The sequence below is a fragment of the Mandrillus leucophaeus genome, unplaced genomic scaffold (genome assembly GCF_000951045.1).
Source record: "Mandrillus leucophaeus isolate KB7577 unplaced genomic scaffold, Mleu.le_1.0 Scaffold94, whole genome shotgun sequence".
NCBI classification, from domain to species: domain Eukaryota; kingdom Metazoa; phylum Chordata; class Mammalia; order Primates; family Cercopithecidae; genus Mandrillus; species Mandrillus leucophaeus.
The window spans coordinates 885,400-899,538 of record NW_012110252.1 but is presented as its reverse complement, the minus strand read 5'-3'; the positions used below and the strand labels follow the sequence as shown (position 1 = coordinate 899,538).

At 38.1% G+C, this 14,139-nt stretch overlaps 1 protein-coding gene across 4 annotated transcripts in view; it reads left to right on the top strand.

Annotated features, from left to right (window-relative positions):
* Positions 1-14,139, top strand: part of R3HDM1 (R3H domain containing 1) — a 201,970-nt gene that overhangs the window by 52,532 nt on the left and 135,299 nt on the right. Inside the window, exon 1 of one of the 4 annotated variants that reach the window (XM_011970277.1) lies at positions 2,986-3,239. The exons of 2 other annotated variants lie outside the window; for them this stretch is intronic. The gene's annotated coding sequence lies outside the window, so the exon portion shown is untranslated. Of the gene's footprint in view, positions 1-2,985; positions 3,240-14,139 lie in introns of those variants that run through there. One more of the 4 variants, XM_011970279.1, reaches the window with a different exon arrangement.

Genomic DNA, 14,139 nt, shown 5'->3' with positions numbered 1-14,139 from the left:
AAGTTAGCTGTCTTGTAGGTTCACAGTTTGAATTTATCTGATTGTTTCATGATTAGATTCAGATTAAATATTTTTGGAGATACAGCATAGGTGATTTTTTTCCCTGTTGCATTATATCAGGAGGCGTAAAAGGTTAGCCTGCCTGATTATTGGTGATGTTAAATTTGATCACTTGATTAAGGTAGAGTCTGCTGGTAATGAACATACCTTTGAAATTAAAAGTTATCAGTAACCAAAGAATATCTTGTTCAGTGACCATCTCTTATCTAACAGATTTTGTCATATATTTATGATCCTTGCCAGAATCAGTGATTACATTAGTGGTTGCAAAATAATTGAGTTTCTCCTTCAAAAGATGTGTTAAAATTTCTATAAAAAATTGTTACCGTAAGATGGCCCTTGGCTATAGTAATCATTTGCTGTTTTTGTTTAGAATGTATTAGGAAGTATGTGAGAGAATTAGGTTCAAATGTTGTCTTTACCTGTAAAGGTTGAGACCTTAAAGTTCCACAAGAGCTAAGGGACCAGAAAAATTAAGAAGAAAGTTTATCAGCCATGTCAGTAATTAGATTTAGATAATAAAATTTCTGATATTATTAGTCCCATAGTTGCCCCAGTTCCTATCATTCAGATGGGAATTATCTTTTTGCCTTATAACTACAGGTAAACCCTGTAGAGTCAGTGTACTTCTGTTTTTGCAGAAGTTGTTGCTGGACTTTCCAAAATGGATAGCACAAAATTTAAGGTGCAAGCAAAAAGTTAAATTTTATTAACTCAGATTTCAGCTGGGCGTGGTGACTCACACCTGTAATCCCAGCACTTTGGGAGGCCAAAGCAGGTGGATCACTTGAGGTCAGGAGTTCAAGACCAGCCTGGCCAACATGGTGAAACACCATCTCTAGTAAAAATGCAAATATTAGCCAGTTGTGGTGGCGGGTGCCTGTAATCCCAGCTACTTGGGAGGCTGAAGCAGGAGGATCACTTGAACCGGGGAGGCAGAGGTTGCAGTGAGCTGAGATTGCGCCCCTGCTCTCCAGCCTGGGTGACAGAACGAGATTCTGTCTAAAAAAATAAATGAATATTAACTCAAATTTCTGTTATTGAGGGTTTATTTGAAAGTTATCATTACCTGACCATGGTAGCATGTTTAAGCACAGTTCCACAACATCATTACAAACCTAAACCTGTTTCACTATTTGTGTTTTAACATTTGTAAGGTAGAGACAAAGCCAACTCATACAATTACTGGTGTAGCATCCAAAAAGAATATTAAAGATAAGATTCTGTCTTATTAACAAGTTGTAGATTATTCCTAAATTAACAGTTTTTTGTCACTAAAATCTCACTATTAACAGCTAAGTTGCTTCTCTTCATAGAGGAAAACCTCTACTTGACAGCAATAAAACTGTATTTTAAGATATTTTTAATTATGACTTTTTACTAATTCACAATTACTTGAGTTTATAAGGCCTGCCTAACAATTTCCAAAGCTTGGAAAGAGAATCTTTTGAAATGTAGTAGAAAATATTCATTTGTTTTTGCTACAATGTAAGTGGGTTGTTTCATTATTCTGCATTTTAGCTTGTCCATCTGTTTCATAACAAGAGTTTCTATTACAGTTTTTAAGAAAAGCTGCCTTGAAATATGTTTCTCATAAGTAACAAAGATTTTATCTGAGAAAAAAATTATTTATACCCTTTGGTAAAAGCGGTAACTCGTCATGGAAAGGTCAGGGGCTTGGATATTTGTTTTTTGGGTACCTAGGCTGGCACTTGATTTTTACCAGAAAGTGCAGGGTGCAGTAAAAGATTGTACACTGGAGAAATTTTACGTAAATCAGTGGGAAGCCTCTCAGATAAGTCTCAGTGTTGTTAGCTGCCTCATCACCTTTGTTGTTTGAAGATTTGGGAAGATTTTGTGGATTTTCGTGTATTTTCAACAGTCTAGTTCTAGGGCTGAGCATTTTTGAAAAGGTGTTAATATTTTTTCACATTATACTATAAAGCTGGTATCTTTCAGTGTTTGTCAGATTGGTATAAAGAGCACTGCTGGTTTATTAATCCGTAAGGTTATATAAACTCTACATGACTTAACATTTTAGTGACATGGAAAAGTGGGATTTCTGGTTAGTGGTGTATAGATCTTTCTTCACGTAGTGCAGGTAATATATGAGCATTGTCTGATGGATCCTTACAACATCCCTATATGCTTTTGGAAAGTATGATCTTTGTTTAACAAAATGGGAAACAGAGGCGCATGCTGTACCAGCTATCACTGAAAACAATAGCTAGAATCCAGAAAACATACTCATCTGGTTCAGTGTGTTGCCCAATAGATACAATTAGTATTCTGTTTTCTTTATCTTATTTGTTTGCCTTATAATTATTAAACCTGGTTTTTTAAATTCGATTTTGGTTGATTCCTTTTCTTGTAAGTCCGCCACTTGAGCTAATATAGCCAACAAGCATCTGACACGAGGCAGAATTGTCCTCAGATTGCAGCTCTACTGCTATCTCCATCTGTTGGTATGAAGAAGTAATGCTCTTGCCAGAAATAAGCAAGCTTATTTTAATTTTAGCAAAAACAGATTAAGAAATAAGGAATTGTGCTGTTAATTCATTTTCTTTCTTTGTGACAGGTAAAGTCAGTTGGAAGATGCAAAACTGTCACAGGAAGTTGGTTATTATAGACAAATTGCCTTTTTTAAGGCTTTTTGTTAGTGATATTAGAAGTGTCAAAGAGAGTAATTTAAAAATGACATATTAACCATACCTAAATTATTTATGGCTTGTTCTTTAAGGAATTACAGAAAAATATGGTTGTCTCAACTTTTTTTCTTCAACCTGGGATCAGGCATATTGTGCAACAATATTTTAATAGCGAGAAATCTCAAAAATCCTGACAGTCTTTGCATATTCACAGTTTCATGGGCTTTTGCATCATTGCTTCTGAATTGCTAATGAAGAGCTCAATATAGCTTCTGATGCATTTCAGATATTCTGGGTGGTGACTGGCTAGAGTGTTACTGACATCACAACATACAGCTGTTGACTTTCTATTGTCTGAGTCCTCAGCAAGTGCTTTAGACTGCTCTAGCAGGCACTCCCAATGCCTGACTAATCAGCTGGATGTGTGCAGTGAGCTCTGTAGAGGAGCAATGCAGAGCAGCAGTTTACAGGTACTATGGAAAGAACATCTTCTTAACTCTGTATGATGAAGCAAATACCAATACAATGAAGGTATGTGACTCTTAATTCATTTGCTAAATTTGTATAGAAGGTAATCTGATACATGAAGAAGTATTCATGTTCGCTTAGTACCATAATTTTTGTTAGAGGATGTGTAATAAAATTCTACCATGTTGAAAGTGAGAGCCTTTTAAAATTGTTTTTGTTTATTTTTGCAAAGATATATTTGTTTAGGTTGATGGAGTGAAAAGTAGCGTCATTTACTTCTCAGCTGTAGCACTAGTTTCTTCTCCCAGTCCCTCACATGTTTGATAGTTCTTGTAACTTACTGATAGAATGGTTTACCTGTGTGCTAATCGGTGTTTGTGTATAGCACAGCAAATTGTCAGTTGGAAAAATGACTTCTCTTTGAAGTTCATCTGAAAATAGACATACTATATGACTTGTTCAATTTTAAAAATTTTATTGTGGAACAAATACAACATGAATGAGACTTTTGGAAATTAAGAAGCTAAGAATCTTAACTTTCAAAACTCATGGTAATGGTGTGCTACCCTTTTGGGGGAAGAGGTGGAATAATTTTTAAAGTGCTTGTAACAGCAAAACCTAGATCTGTCATTGCTATGATTAGCGTAATCAGATATCACATTGCAAAAGAGAGCAAATGCTAATCAAACTATGTAATTTTTGAGGAGTATCTGATTCCTAATTATACAGTCTGAAAACTTTGACATTTACCTCGATATTTTGATTCCTCAAAACTGAAATCTCATCATGTAGGTGATACTGAATAGCACATGTCATTTTCGTATAATTGAATTGTTTAGAAGGTTTTTGAGAGTTTTGCTTGCTTTTTATCTGGAATTAGCTGAAATTTTAACAGCATTTGGAATTGTTATGATATGAATTCCTTCCCCCTCCGTTTATGAAACAATTATTTTATTCTTATGAAATAATTCATCTCTTTTTTAGAGGAAATAGGAAGAAAATCACTAAATGGCCTTTTATCAACGCTGAATGTCATTGCTCTTTCTTTTGTCTATTTCTGATTCCCAACTGTGTAAGTAATTAGGGTCATCAAAATATTAAGAGCTATTATTAAAATTAGGGTCTTTTATCAGATGCATTGCTTCACCCTAATGCCAAGAGAATTTCATTATTTTTAAGCCTCAGATTTTAAGTTTTATATTGAGAACTATAAATGAAAAAAATTAAAATAAGCAGCACATACTCTCAGTTCTTACTTACAACTGCTTTTATCCATCCTTTGTCACATTCTGCTTTTCTTTTTCATACTTTTCCTCATTTTCATTTCTTCTTTTTCCTTTAGGTTTCTGTTTGTCGGTGTGCTTCTATCCTGCCCTCCCTCTCTTTTTCTGTTTGACTTTCTAAATATTTGTCTCTCCCTCTTGATTTATCTTGTCTCTCCCTCCATCTTCCATTCTCCCTATCCCCACCCATTTTTCTCCCCCTCTCCCTCTACATTTGTCTTTCCCACTTTGTCTCAATCTGTCTCCCTTTCTGTTCATCTACCTGGTGTTTCAGGGTGTCTCTCCCTTTCTGACTAAATCTATCTTAATCTCTCTCTCTCTCTCTCTTTTATCTTTCTCCCTCCCTTTCTCTTTTCTTTCTCTTTCTTTCAGCCTTTCCTTTTCTGCCCCTCTGACTCTCTCTCACTCCCTGTCTGTTTCAGTATCTCCCATTCTCTGTATCTTGCTTTCCCACTGTGTCTTGGTCTCTTCCTGTCCCTATCTATTAGTCTCTGTCCATCATTCCCTCTTCCTTTGTCTGTGTCTCTGTGTGCCCTTCTTTCTTCTCCCTCTCATCCTTTTGCTACTCCGTGCCTCTCTTTCTCCCTACCTTTCTGTCTCTCTGTGTGTCTCCCTGGCTTCACCTCTTTCAGTCTCTCTGCCTCCGTCTTTCCCTCTCTTGGCACTCTGCTCCCTTTCCCACCCTACTCCCAGATCTTTCTCTTTTCTGTCTAAGCTTCAGTCACACACATTCACTCTGCAAATTTTCGTTCTCATACAGGTTTTCAGTTTTTATTGCAGCCTAGATCTGCACTTAAATTTTTTGGTTAATAAACCATTAGATAAAGAAATTAAAATACTATATTTTAAATAAACATGATTTACTGTTTGCTCAGTTTTTTAATTTTGAGAAACTTATACTTGAGGTCTTATAAGTAGATTGAAATCATTTAAAAATTTTCTATCTTCTAAAGATATACATGTTAGGCCATTATTAAAGGGAATTATTTTTCTCTTAAAGAATTTTTCCATTAATTTTTAAGATTTATACAAAGCAATTTAAAATTTTTTCCTTTTAAGGATACATAAGATAATATCCCACTTCATAATTATATTTCAGATTATGGGTAAACTTGTATTTAAAACTTGTATTGACTTTTTTATACCATCTGTATTTTTCAAATGTGTTAATAGCAGATATATGCTAGTATTTTTTTATTTTGTTTTTAACCTCTTGTTTTGAAATAATTATAGATTTATAGAAAGTTGCAAAAATAGAACAGAGAGTATTTTTTAAATGTTTTCCTCAAGATTTTGTATTTTGTATATGAGTATTTAAAATAGAAGAACAGACACTCATTTAGCATTTACCTGTTTACATAATCACGAACCTAGCAACTGCCATTATATTGTTTTCATTTCATTTTGTAAAGCAGATTAAAATACCATTTGATGAAAGCATAGTGTGTGTTAATAGCAGTATGGCTTTGTCATAACTAGCATAGAGCTATCAGGAAAGAAAGTTAGATTTACAAGTAACAAGTTATATATATATATATAAAGTATTCAAGAAGCAAAGAAAGATGTATAAGATGAAAATCTTCTCAGAGCTGAGTTAAATGTCATTTTCACATACAGCTCTTCCTCCTCTGAAATTATGTAGCATTGCTTGTTTCTGCATTCTTTTGATGTCTCTACTGCTTTGTATAGTTTTCATTTCTGCTCTGTGATCCCCCTCTGGTTGTAGGGGACAAAAGGTGGGAATGAAACAGAACCAACAAAATCATCATCTCTAAATCTTGCCATAACTTTCACAGCTGACCAACCCTCCTTCTGATTAATAACTGAGATCTTTAATACAGTTAATATAATTTATTTTTTCCAAACTGAGTTCCTCTAAGCCCCAGAGTACCACAAAGTACTTCAGGAAACATAAGAAAGCCTGAAGCCCAGTTAACACTGCTCTACTCATCCCCACCTTCTCACTTGAACAGAGCAAGTTTATATAATAAATATATGTTTCCATGGTCTTAGTTCTCCAGAAGCCTATATATGAATCCTACTTAACCCTTGTTTTATATTTTATATATGTATGTTATAAAGTGACTTGGATAATATAACTCTGTCACATTATATAATATATATGATGCAAATCTGTTACATTATCTAATATATATGATGCAAATCTGTCATCTTATAAATATGCATATCATTTTATTATTATATACATAGATAAAGGGAGTTATTACTAAGATTCATGTATAGGTTTCTGGAGAACCAAGCAACCCCTAAAAGCATGTGTAAACTGTGAACATACACGTGTGAGTAAGCACATGTGACTGCTGCATTTCTGAGGAGAGGATCCTTGGGTTTAATAAGATTTTTCAAGAGGAATCCTTTCATGGCCCAAAAATAATTAAGAGTCACTGCTTTATAGTGTTTATAAATCATTGTTCAACATGCTTTGTTAATTTTAAATTTTCTCTCTTTTCATTTATTTTCAAATGCTTAGAAAGTTATGTAGCTACCTCTGCAATAGCAGACACATCAACAGAGATCACATACAGTTTTTTTGAAGTAGTTTGAAAATATACAGTGACTGATTGATTACTAGGCACATCAGATGTCAGGCTTCAGCTTGGGGTCACTGAGAGAGATAATAGAACGTTTTTTTATTCCAGTACTTTCAGAGTGCTGGCTAAACCACAGCTTTCCTTAACAGGTAGAAAATGAATGACAACAAAAATAGAAAACTGTATGCTCCCTTGAGCTCCAGTGAGACAATTGTAAAGAAACCCATGTGTTAAATAGGAATAACTACTAAAACAATTTGATCTGGTAGACATAGCTGGGAAATAAAGCCACAAAAAAAATCAAGTCTGAAGTGCATTAAACCCATTGAATTTTTGCATTTTGTGCAAAGCCATAGGAAGCTGAGCCAATTAAATTGGACAGGTACTTTAAAGAGAAATTGTATCTGCTAGCTCTATACATATAGTATATAGTGTGAACTATGAGAAATTGTGAGCTTTTTAGCAGTGTTCACCCATGCCCAGCAGCAGCACCTTCAGGCTGTAAAATTGTTTTCACTTTGTTGTTTACATCCTTTTATAGAGTATGAAGGTAGATGATGGCAACTGAAAGACAGCACCTGTTCTACCTCAAGCTGTTTTTAAGCTATTTTTACTGGCCATAAAATGCTCTTTGACTGAAAGAAGAAATCAAACATTTTCGAGCCTTTTCCTTCTAACATAATCCTTAGGTGCTTTCTTGAGAGAGGGCTGTGATCCTTTGTTAGAAAAAAATGTAGTGGCAATTCAAGAAATAAAGGGTGGCACATTAGTAGTTATGAAACCGAATGTCTACCAATTGTAACCTAAATTAAAATCCCATAAAGGAAACAGATTTTTTGGTGTAGGAAGGAAATAGGTCATGTTAGATCTACTGATTCAAATGCTAGAGAATGTGAAGTTTCACATTTTAAGCCATCAAAGAACCATTAGGTGGATTAATGTGCCAGGAGCCCAGCATGAATTTTGCTTTGATGATAGAGCTTTGTACCTTTAAGACCTGTAAAGGATTTTCCTTGTGACCCTATGATAAAAATGAAATGTTGGTCATGGGTAAAAAGTACAGAGATAGATGTTCATTTAGTCATATATTAGTAGTGTAGAGAAAAATATATCAAGTAAAATCAAATTTTGAAAGCATGGAGGAAACACAGCATCAGAGTCTAGCTAAAATACCATAAGACTGAGGGTTTCTTATAAACAGTCCAACACTTGCCAAAGTCTGCAAAGCAAATGCCTACTCATTGATGGCATTCTGAATGGCTAAATTTTAGAAATCAAGATTATGCTCATAATGATGTTCACCTTTACTTATGAACTACCAACATTATCATGCTGTGAATGTAGCACAAAATACATGAAAGAATATAACCTGGCCGGGCGCTGTGGCTCAAGCCTGTAATCCCAGCACTTTGGGAGGCCGAGGCGGGTGGATCACGAGGTCAGGAGATCGAGACTATCCTGGCTAACATGGTGAAACCCCGTCTCTACTGAAAATACAAAAAACTAGCCGGGCGTGGTGGCGGGCGCCTGTAGTCTCAGCTACTTGGGAGGCTGAGGCGGGAGAATGGCGTGAACCCGGGAGGCGGAGCTTGCAGTGAGCCGAGATCACGCCACTGCACTCCAGCCTGGGAGACACAGCGAGACTCCGTCTCAAAAAAAAAAAAAAGAATATAACCTAATGAAACTAGATTATGCACCCACAATGACTTTTGACACTAATGTGCAGTTAGGCCAGATAAGTCCTACACAAGACTGCCCTCACTTCAGCCACCAGACCACCCTTCTGATCAGCTGGCTACAAATTTGGAGGTTCCCTCAGGTTTAATTGACTAGAATAACTCACAATTAGACACACCATTAGAGCTTTATTGTGCCAAAAGAATACAAATCAGAACTAGCCAAAAGGAGAGACACACAGGGTAAGGTCTGGGCAAGTCCCAAATGCAAAGCTTTTGTTCTCTCCCCATGAGGTCAAGATGTATTGTCTTTCCTGCACATTGGCATTTGTTAATTTGCAGAGCAATTTGCAGACAATCAGGGAGGCTCACCCAAGCTTCAGTGTTAAGAGTTTTTATTGGGATCCCATTACATTGGCATGATTAATTGAATCATTGGCCATGCAATTGAATTCAATATCTAGCCTCACTACCTTCCTTGGAAGTCAGACTGATTATCACATTCCTCAAAGTCCCAACTTTCTAATTAACATGTTTAGTCTTCCCAGCCAATCCCCCTCCGGAATCACCATCTTAACATAAAGTATCCACCATGAGTAACCGCATTAGCGTACACTATCAGGACCCACCATGAATGACAAAGACATTTCCATCAGTCCAGAAATCCCAAAAATTTAGAAGCTGCCTACCCAGGGACAAAGGTCAGCCAAATTTTCTATTACACAATATCTTACTTTCCAATTATTGATAATGTCTTTGGTATACCCTATATGAGAAGTAATTTACTTTTGTGGTAATTATATATGAGATAACTCTGAGGTCAAGACTGAATAAGTGATCTTTCTCCTTCTGACCAGTTCCCTTTAGCTGATTTTGTACCTTAAAAGCATCTCTAAGCAGATCACTTTTAAAAGAATGAATCAGCTGGGCGCGGTGGCTCACGCCTGTAATCCCAGCACTTTGGGAGGCCGAGGCGGGTGGATCACAAGGTCAGGAGATAGAGACCATCCTGGCTAACACGGTGAAACCCCGTTTCTACTAAAAGTACAAAAAATTAGCCATGCGTGGTGGCTCGTGCCTGTAGTCCCAGATACTTGGGAGGCTGAGCAGGAGAATGGCATGTGAGAGGAGCAGAGCTTGCAGTGAGCCGAGATTGCACTGCTGCACTCCAGCCTGGGCGACAGTGCATGACTCCGTCTCAAAAAAAATAAATAAATAAAAGAATGAATTATTTTTTAAAAAATGAATTGTAACCAATTCAGGATGGAAACAAACAAAAAAAATCTGTATTTTCTGTTACTGCCTGTTAAGCTGTCCTCTCACGTCCTTATTATCTATGGCTCAATTTCCAGGAATCCAAACCTTTTGAATGTTCTTTGCTGTTTATTTCTTAGAACATGACTAGAGGTTAATACGAGTTTGGGTTTTTCTTTCCTCCATGTAGTTTTTTTTTTTTATTATTACTATTATTTTTTATTTTTTAAGAGGCAGGGTCTTGCTCTGTCATCCAGACTGGAATGCAGTGGCACTATTGTAGTTTACTGCACCCTCAAACTCCTGAGCCCAAGGAATCCTTTCTTGTGGTAGCCGGGACTACAGGCGTGTGCCACCGTACTCTACCTCCGTGTAGTCTTTTTTTTTTTTTTTTTTTTTTGAGATGGAGTCTCACTCTGTCGCCCTGGCTGGCGTGCAGTGGCGCCATCTTGGCTCACTGCAACCTCTACCTCCTGGATTCAAGCAATTCTCCTGCTTCAGCCTTCCAAGTAGCTGGGATTACAGGTGCCTGCTACCATGACTGGCTAATTTTTGTATTTTTAGTAGAGATGGGGTTTCACCATGTTGGCCAGCCTGGTCTCGAACTCCTGACCTCAAGTGATCCACCCACCTCAGCCTCCCAAAGTGCTAGTATTACAGGCGCGAGCCACCACTCACGGCCCTCTGTGTAGTCTTTAAAAGAGATTTTACCTCGTTCCAATCGGATCATATTACACCATGAGTTATTTATTTCAATCCTGCATTTAGCACATACATAGGGAGCTCTCAATATAACCCTGGACTATGGTGGGTTCAGAATTAAGGCAAAATACAATTTTAACCTCACTAGGGCTATATTAGGAGATCATTAACTTCAGGTTTAGAGTTACATTAATGGCCCTGACTTTCTTGCATTGTCTGTTACCTACATCTGCCAATATCTCAACCCCTTTAGAATCTTACCAGGTTATCCCCAGGATTATCCAGGATCTCCTCATGAGTTCAAGAATAGCCCTTTCATGATCTTCCAGTTTTGTCTTTCTCTAACCCACTGCCCACTACCATTTTGCTAGTGCTTGCCATGAATTAGCTCATGTCCTTGCCAAAAGTTGTATCTCTCAGTGTACCCAACATCTTTAGTCTTCAGGATATCATATTCTCTAGAATTTCTTTTTTTTTTTTTTTTTGAGACAGAGTCTCGCTCTGTCACCCAGGCTGGAGTGCAGTGGTACAGTCTCAGCTCACTGCCGTCTGCACCTCCCGGGTTCAAGCGATTCTCATGCATCAGTCTCCCACGTAGGTGGGATTACAGGCACGCGCCACCACACCCAGCTAATTTTTGTATTTTTAGTAGAGATGAGGTTTTGCCATGTTGGCCAGGCTCGTCTCACTCTTCTGACCTCAAGTGATCCACCTGCCTCAGCCTCCGAAAGTCCTGGGATTACAGGCATGAGCCACTGCGTCTGACCTTCTCTAGAATTTTCTATGTACCAGCACCATGCCATCCTCAGAGAAGCTGGGCAAGCCATTCCCCCGCTTCTGTGGTGGGCACAGGAGCTGCTTGTCTCCCACGTCTCCCCTGCTTTGGTTCTCCTGTGAAAACACTTCCTTTAGCTTTTGCTTTGACTTAAACTAGGATCGCTGCTACATTAAGGTATATGTATAGTTCTTTTAGTACTCTAGCATTCCTAATTTCCAAGTTTTTATGTTTTGATTTGGCATTTTTAATTATGTTTCTTAAGCTACTATACCATACAGTGATAAAAAGTCAGATCTGGAAATGACTGTGAAAAAAACATTTAGCCTATTCCATAGACAAGTAGCATCTGAGCTTTCTCATTTGCGTCACTCTCGCTCATTACAATCCCCTCAGTCAAAGAATTAGAGAAACCCCCAGTCTTGTTAGTCTACAGACTTCTTGGAAGGACTGTGCCAAAACAGTCCTGAATGTTGTGTTGGCCTTAATGATCCACCCCTTAGTGACTCACTCACCATTCTCCACAAGCTGTGCAGCCATCCCAGCTCCCTCACTTCTAGCGAATAGATTCTGGGTAAAATAGAAGAAATTTATTAGGTATGAATTCCCTCCTTTTCCTGCCACATTCCCTTCAGTTTCTGAGGATAATGAACACACTTCAGGCTTATTCACCAGTTTGTGCTTCTGATAACATTTTCTCATTTCATCCCACTTCTTCAGATTTTCCTTCTTACTACCTTCCTTTCCTCCTAAACCTCTAGCCTCTCCCTGTCTTTCCTTACTGGCTTCTGTGGCCTACACACTTTTTCATTATGACAACCTTCCTCTAACTTCGCATCTCCTGCTAACTTTGTTATCAAATCATGTATACTCTTTGTGATCTTCCACTTTCCTCCTCAGTTCTTCAGGGGTCAGTGTTCCCTAGGGATTCTATCCCACACCCACTCTTTTCAATGAAGGCTTGTGGGCAACTTCATTGACACTGATAACTCAAAACTTCAATCTATATAGTGATTCTCCACCAAAAAATAACATTAACTGACTTCTTTCCTGAGCTCCAAGTCTATATATCCAATTTTCTGTTAGATTTCTCCACCTAAATGTCCTGAAGACACCTTAAAATTAACTATGCAAAACCAAAGTCATCTTTCTGCCATCAAATCCATTTTCCTCCCAGTTGTATTTCCTATAGTTAGTGGTAGCAAGCACTACCTGCACCTTCAGTGTGTCCTCTCATAACTCTGCCAACTCTCACGGCCCTTACCTTTTCCCTGACCACTCCTGTATTGAATTGGCTTCCCCCAGTTAGTTACTTTCTGTTATATTAATCTATTCATTTCTACGTGAAGTACAAGTAGTGGCTGGTACCAAGGGCTCTGGAACCAACACTACCTGAGTTCAGATCTTAACTCTACCCCTTACTAGTCTTGCTACTGCTTAATCTTCCTCTGCCTCAGTTTCCTCATCTAAAAACTATATAATACTGCTTTTATGGGGATTAAATGAATTAATATACTTAAAGCATTGGGAATAGTGCTTAGTAAATAATAAGTAACTTTTTAAGGGTTTGCTGTTAATATTACCGGTTTCACGGCACATACTGCTATCAGTAATTACCTTGTATATTTTGTCTCTGCACTAGAATGTAAGCATTTTAGGTTCTAGGATCCCATCTGCTTAGTTCACTCATGTATACCTATTACCTAGAACAGTGCTCTCTGTACATAGTATGCAGTCTGGAGATTGAATGAATGGAATATCTTTTCTCCTTTTCAGCATTCACCTTTTAATTCTTTGTGTAAACTCTAGTCACTGTCCATCCAAACTTTCAACATTTTGTTTGCTAGAACAGGGTTAATCTATATTGTAGCTAAAATCATTCTCCCTGGCTTCTCTTAAAATGTGTTCCTCTATTACTCAAGCTTCCTGTTCCTCCTGGGATCAGTACTAAGTTTCTTCTTTTCTCTTTTTCTTTTTGAGAGGGAGTCTCGTTCTGTCGCCCAGGCTGGAGTACAGCGGTGCAATCTCAGCTCACTGCAACCTCTGCCTCCCGGGTTCCAGGGATTCTCCTACCTTAGCCTCCCGAGTAACTGAGATTACAGGTGCGCACCACCACGCCAGGCTAATTTTTGTATTTTGGTAGAGACGGGGTTTCACCATGTTGTCCAGGCTGGTCTCGAACTCCTGACCTTAAGTGATCCACCTGCCTCAGCTTCCCAAAGTGCTGGGATTACAGGCATGAGCCACCGCGCCCAGCCTAATACTAAGTTTCTAATCTTAATTTCAAATATATCCACATTTTTTAATGTTATTCTCATTTATTTTTAGGACATTTTAAATGAAAAATGTCATAAGCAAAAAAGGAGCATTATAACACTCACTACTTACCACTCAGACTTAATAATTGCTAACCTTTGTTATATTGGCTGGAGATCTTTTTTAAAAATAAAATAGGCCGGGCGCGGTGGCTCACGCCTGTAAACCCAGCACTTTGGGAGGCTGAGGCGGGCGGTTCACGAGGTCAGGAGATCGAGACCATCCTGGCTAACACGGTGAAACCCCGTCTCTACTAAAAATACAAAAAATTAGCTAGGAGCGGTGGTGGGCACCTGTAGTCCCAGCTACTCCGGAGGCTGAGGCAGGAGAATGACGTGAACCCGGGAGGTGGAGCTTGCAGTGAGCTGAGATCGCGCCACTGACCTCTAATCTGGACCTGGACGA